The sequence below is a fragment of the Molothrus aeneus genome, chromosome 1 (assembly GCF_037042795.1).
Source record: "Molothrus aeneus isolate 106 chromosome 1, BPBGC_Maene_1.0, whole genome shotgun sequence".
Classification (NCBI taxonomy): domain Eukaryota; kingdom Metazoa; phylum Chordata; class Aves; order Passeriformes; family Icteridae; genus Molothrus; species Molothrus aeneus.
The window spans coordinates 124,364,900-124,370,899 of record NC_089646.1 but is presented as its reverse complement, the minus strand read 5'-3'; the positions used below and the strand labels follow the sequence as shown (position 1 = coordinate 124,370,899).

The 6,000-nt window shown below is 49.6% G+C and overlaps 1 protein-coding gene across 1 annotated transcript in view; it reads left to right on the top strand.

Moving 5' to 3' along the window:
* The first annotated feature begins 1,246 nt into the window (after positions 1-1,246).
* PAG1 (phosphoprotein membrane anchor with glycosphingolipid microdomains 1) overlaps positions 1,247-6,000 on the top strand; it is a 104,115-nt gene continuing 99,361 nt past the window's right edge. The window contains exon 1 of the mRNA XM_066564202.1: positions 1,247-1,359. The gene's annotated coding sequence lies outside the window, so the exon portion shown is untranslated. The remainder of the gene's footprint in view (positions 1,360-6,000) is intronic.

Sequence of the window (6,000 nt, the reverse complement as noted above, 5' to 3'; positions counted from 1 at the left end):
TCAGCTCTGAGGATTCATTGGGTAGATACACATGGAGATAATACATTGAGCTGTAATCTTGCCAAAGATTAGGTGAAAATGAAAATGCTGGTGGTACTGCTGTATTTGGATTTCAAAAAAAAACCCCAAGCAACCAACTAAGCAACAAACCAGCACTTTCCTGGAAAGGCAAATCCTTGCTTGGAAAACACCAAGAGCAGATCTAGACTCAAACCTTGAACGCATCTGACAGCATTGCTACTGCAGAATGGCATATGGGGCTTAAACTTATTCTCAGGAAGAAAGAGCTCACTGGGTGTTAAGTCACTCCTTACATATGGGTGGAAACTCGTAGTAATTGTGCAATTTCCCTAAAAAAATCCCCAGAGATCTCAGTTCGGTATTTTGCTTTTGCAGCCTTTCCTGCCTTTGCTGTTACAGCGCTTTTCACTTGCAGTCCTTGCGCTTCCCTACATCATGTAAAAATACGATTATTTCTTTTGCTTAAAGACCTTGGTACAACATTAAAAACCCACCAGTAACTATACCGAGGTTCCTTTTGCCAAAATACCTGTCCTCTTTAGTGACGCTCACTTAACGAGGAAAAAAAAAACAAAAAAACCCAAGACCAGGATCCTTCAATTCCTCCTTTTTTCCTCCTTTCCAGGCTGGCCACCGGAGCATCCTCCAGCCGCGCAGCCCCCCGTGCAGCAATAGGGGCGGCGGCCGCAGCATCCTCCGCCGCAGCGCCGGCCCGGCCGCAGCTGCTCCCCGCTGCTCGGGGGCGGCCAAGGCCCCCGGGGCCGCGGCAGTGCCGCAAGGTGGGCAGCGGAGCGAGGCGCTGCGGCGGCAGCCGTGCCCCGCAGCCTCCGCAGGGCTGTGCCGTGCTGTACCGTGCCCCGCAGCCTCCGCAGGGCTGTGCCGTGCCGTGCCGTGCCCCGCAGCCTCCGCAGGGCTGTGCCGTGCTGTGCTGTGCTGTGCCGTGCCCCGCAGCCTCCGCAGGGCTGTGCCGTGCCGTGCCGTGCTGTGCCGTGCCGTGCTGTGCCGTGCTCGCTGCCGGCCCGCGGCGCCGCCGCCGCCGCCTCCCTGGCTCCGCCGCCGGGCGCGGGGACATGCGCAGTGCCCGCGCCGCGCTCCGCGGCCGCGCTCCGGCCCCTCCGCCGCCTCCCCCGACCCTCCCGCCGGGCGGAGGAGGGGGAGGGAGAGAGGGGGAGGAGGAGGCGGGTAGGGAGAGAAAAGGAGAGGAGAGAAGAAGAGACGAGAGACGCGCCGCAACTTGCTGCCTCTCCTCCCTCGGCTCCCTGGCCGCGCCGCTGCGGGCTGCGCTCCGCGGGAGGCGGCATCCAGGGACGCTCCGCTCCGCAGGGCCGGCGCCTCCCGGTGAGTTGGGGGCGGTGCGCGAAGTTGCGGTGTCCGTGTCCGTGTTTTGGGGGGTGCTGCTGCAGTCGCTGCGGGGCCACCCCTGCTTGCCGCGCTGCGGGCGCTGAGGACGCTGCGCACGGGCGGAGCTGCGGGCGGCAGGAGCGGACACAGGTGCGGGGCACGGCCCCGGCCCCGGCGGGGTCAGCTGTGCGGATCTCCGCGGCGCGGGGTTACCGCGCCTCCCCGCTGCTGCCAGCCAGCCCCGTTACCCTATTTCCATTGAAATCCTATTAGGCAGTGACAGGCTCCAGTTTGTGTCACTGTGGCATCTGCTCTTGGCTTGGAAAGTCTCGTGGAGGACGGGGTCGCTGGGGCGAGCGGGGTCTGCTCGTCCAGCGGAGCTGCGAGCGCAGATTGTCCCCAACGCCGAGTGCCGGGCGTGCTGCGCGGGGCTTTCGGCTCTCAGTGCTCCGGAGAGGGAAAAGAGAAACTGACCCACGGTCACAGCAGAAAGTTATGCAGCTTGAAATGCTACGGATGCTAATGGAGCAATTAGCTAAATAAACAAACGTAGTGATTTATAGGTGTCTGAACTATAGCACTTTGAAGATAGAGCTCTTTAACCTTTCTTTCTAATCTATCCTTCAGAGATTTGGTTATAAGGAGAGTAACATATCGTGTGTGGTGCTGAATACACGAATTAAATGCATTTGTGAAAGGAACGGCCTTTGAAATAATACTAAGCCATTAAGCAATAAATGCAGAAAAGGAGTGAGACAGAGAAAGAGCAAAGAAAAAATCTTGGCAGAAAATATTTCCCCTTCTAGCAGCCTAGGAAGCCTAGCAGCTGTGCTTGATTAACTTTTATCCAGGGTTCTTATTTAATGAAATTAAACTTCAAAAAAACAAGTGTGCTGTGTGAAACCAGAGGCAAATCCTCCTTAGTCCTCTCAAAGTCTGTCTGTGTTGCAGATAAATGATGATTGGAGCAGCATCTGTTAAGAGAATTTGTAGAAGCAAACACTGCTAAAGATACCAGTAGGTAAATGGAAGTATGTTGTTATTGTATTTGTTTCTCTTAGGTGATGCAGAACAAGACATTTCAAATTCCAGGGAGTTTTATTTTACATCTTTAAAAATTTTTCAGGTGCATAGCTTCATTATTGCAAAAGTGCCTCCCCTGACTGGAAAAGTGATTAATTCAGGTCTTAGTTTATTTAACAAAGGCCAAATTCTGCAGCCTGTGGGGCATCTCCTGTAAGGGGTGAGTGTCTTTTGCACTCATTGAAAAAGAAAATAGTACAGCATGTGTAACACTATGCAGGCCTGAAGTACTAGAGCAGTTTTATATTTAACCAGCATTTCAACACAGATTTTTATTAACATAAAATCAATATTCAGGTCAGCAATTGGGATCTGCAACTTCCAAATAAGAACCTGATCTGGAGGCAATGCATTGCTCAAATGAGTAAAAGTTGTGGGATATGACAGTCATCAAACTCACCCATCTTTTGTTTGGTTCCTTTTATGAAATGTCATTTAATGAGGAAAAGTAACAGGTAATCCATTGTGTTTTAAGACACAGTGCTCCTCATAGGCCTCATTGCCAGGCATTTGAAAGTGAATGTGGCTTTAGATCATGTATTGTGTACAAATGACTACTACAAGATAACTTAAGTTCTGAATTTATTCTACTATTACAGTTCTATTGATCAGAAAGTGGCAACTGGATTCCAAGTCCTAAACAAGGATGATCTGAGAGTTAATTTATATTTTAGGAAGTACTGAGGAGTGCACAAGAAAAGCCATCAAGTTTTTCTTGTTGGATGTGCAGTGGCATTTAGTTTAAGAGCCTTCTTTCTTGGGGCACTGGGAACTTCATTGACACACAAAGGAGTTAAATGAGTTTATCAGCTCATTGATGCCCATGGTGAAGTGCTGCAGAGTTCAGTGGCTGGAACAGGACAGTTATTTTATTTCCAGTAAGGATGGGGATAGAGAACTGAAGGGCTTTTTCAAAGTAGTTCCAAATCCATATAGTTTAAAACTGTAAAATAAAATGCAAGAATAAGATTAATAGACCAAGAGGACTCAAAACCATGTGACAATTAAAACAAGAAATCATTCAATAACACTACCCATGCCCCTACAGCAATGCCTCTGCTTCAAGGTCTTGAGAATGGGGCAGGATTCAGGCAGAGGATGCGAGGGTAGCTCAGCCCTGGAGCAGCCGTGGGGAGGGGCAGCTGACCTGGGGTGTGGTGGTTGTGCTGGGGCTGGGAGGGAGCCCAGGCAGGGTGAAGGGGAGCAGAGGGCTGCCCCTCACCCTTATCCCCAGCTGCTAAGCTGAGATGGGGAGTGGTCCCCTTCCATGATTTAGGGTTTGCTGATTGTATGGTGACTGCTGGCCCTGGCCCTGCATGGAGCCAGCAGGGAGAGGTGCTGGATGAGGCTCAGGTTGCACAGCCTGTGGCTTGCAGGCAGGCTGCCCTGGCTGCTTACTGCCCATCCCAGCATCCCAAGGGTGCCATCAGTACTGCTACTGCCTTATACTGTGTATAATAATGCCAAAAAGTTCTGGTGAGGGAAGAAGCTCAAGTTTCTTCCATGGGACCATGGGAAAATGGTCCATTTGTAAATGTTCATATGATAGGATACTGCTTGCATGGAGTGAAACGTGGAAAGGCAAGCAGTGTACACTCATTTGTGCAATACTACAAGAAATAAACTCTAAATTTTGAAATCACTATGCAGTCATGTGGGCTCATGGAGGACCTGTGAAAGCTGCAACACAGATGAGGAAGCTGAATCCTGATTTGGCTGCCAATTTACTACAGGTAGTTGAGATGTCCTTGGTTGCTATTCCCCCATCTCCATCCTGGCACCCTTCATGCTCTGAATTGCTGTGCTGTGCCAGAGGTTTCCATCAGTCACTCCTTCCCCTGGTCCCTCACCTCCCAAAATCCCCATGTGCCATGCCAGCAGTGGTGCCCTGCTTGTGAACTGGTGTGAATGGCAGCCTGCAGGTGTTCAGTGACTCCTTCAAGGCCCCAAACTGCAAACCTCTCTGCAGTTTCATTCTGCTTCTCTTCTGTGGTGAAGCAGTTTTTTTGGCAACACTGTTCCCTCAGTTATCTGGGCAGGCTGCAGATGGTGGGACCTCCAAAGCTTGCTCTGAGAAGGTGCACCAAGCACAGCTGTGAGGTGCATGACGAGTGACAGGAGGTGTGCCTGTGCTTCATGGATGTGATATAACCCAGTTTTAATTAAAGCAGGCACAGCAGATTATTAGGGTAGATAAATACTGCCTTGTTACAGCCCTCTTGGGTCGTATGTAAGCAGTATTCGTTTAGAAAGGATGAATGAATAGTCAGTGTGAAGGATAAAGATCAGCATTGTTAATCACTCTGGAAGTCTTCCGTGGGAAAGTGTAAACTCATGAGGAAAGACAGTGCCCATAAATGTCATTTAAATATTTAAATAAATTGAGGATAAAATTTTGATAATAAAGGCATGCAAGTACCAAGTTATGTTTGGGTTCCTGTCCAAGATAACTGGGACTTGTACAGTTGGCTTCTATCATTGATAGGCTGTGCTTCTGCTTCATACTTTGCTAGCAGTAATGAAGAGCTCATCTTCAATGCCACCTGGGGGGGAAAAAAAAACCTAATTTTTCTTGTCATAGTGCAGAGAAAAACTTCAGAAACTTGGGGGGCTATGTTTGCTTAAGATCTTGAGCTTCAGGAGGGGTTAATGCTTCCCTTGTGGTGTTTGTGCCAGGTGCCTTTATGGGGGCTTGAGTCAGGGGCACTGAGCATCCAGCTGCAGCTTGTTGCTGTTGATATATCTGCAGGGTGGGAAGAATGACTCCAGGTGGGGAAGAGTGGGTTTCCACCTCCATTAATAAGCAGAAATTGTGCATCTACGGTTCCTTGATTTTGTAACTCTCACTAAAGTTTCTTTTGCCCTTTCATACCTCTCAGAATGCCTTACAACTGTTGGGAAAAAAAATCTGTGTGCTTTCATGTAAATGCAATGAGGAAGAGCCTTTGAAAATATATCTAGCTGATGTTGATGAATAAACAAACGTGGCCAGGGTAAATCTTTTCATCTAACTTCAAGAGCCACGCTGTAATGAAGTAAATATAGATGTACTTAATGGGCTTCTTTCATCCAAATATATAGCAAGCCCTTTAAATTAATGCAAACAAATCTAAAATGGATTTCTAAGTGGCTTTTTGTTTTTTGTTTTCTCAATATTGGAGCAGTTTCGTCTACCCAGGCTAGGCCAGGAGGGGAGCTTGCTCCTGGGGCTGTGCAGATGCTGAGGTGAATGCTGGCCCAAAGGGGACAGGGCAGTGGGAATGTGAGAGACCCAGCTCTTCTGCTGGGGTGTTGTGCAGTAGAGGCAGGAAGTGCTCATTCCATGTGGAGTTTCAAATGTCTTATGTGATGAGTCTCCCCAGATATTTCCCTCTGAAAGGCAGCTTGCAGACCTGGCTCCAAGAGGCAGGGACCCTGCAGGGCCTGCTGTCTGCTCCCCCTTGGCTGTGCTCATGCCAGGCAGCACCAAGAGCTCCTCAAGCTCAGCATGTCTGCCTGCCTTCCTCTGGGGCCACCTGGGCATGGCAGGCCTCTGCTTGGCCAGGCACAAACCTG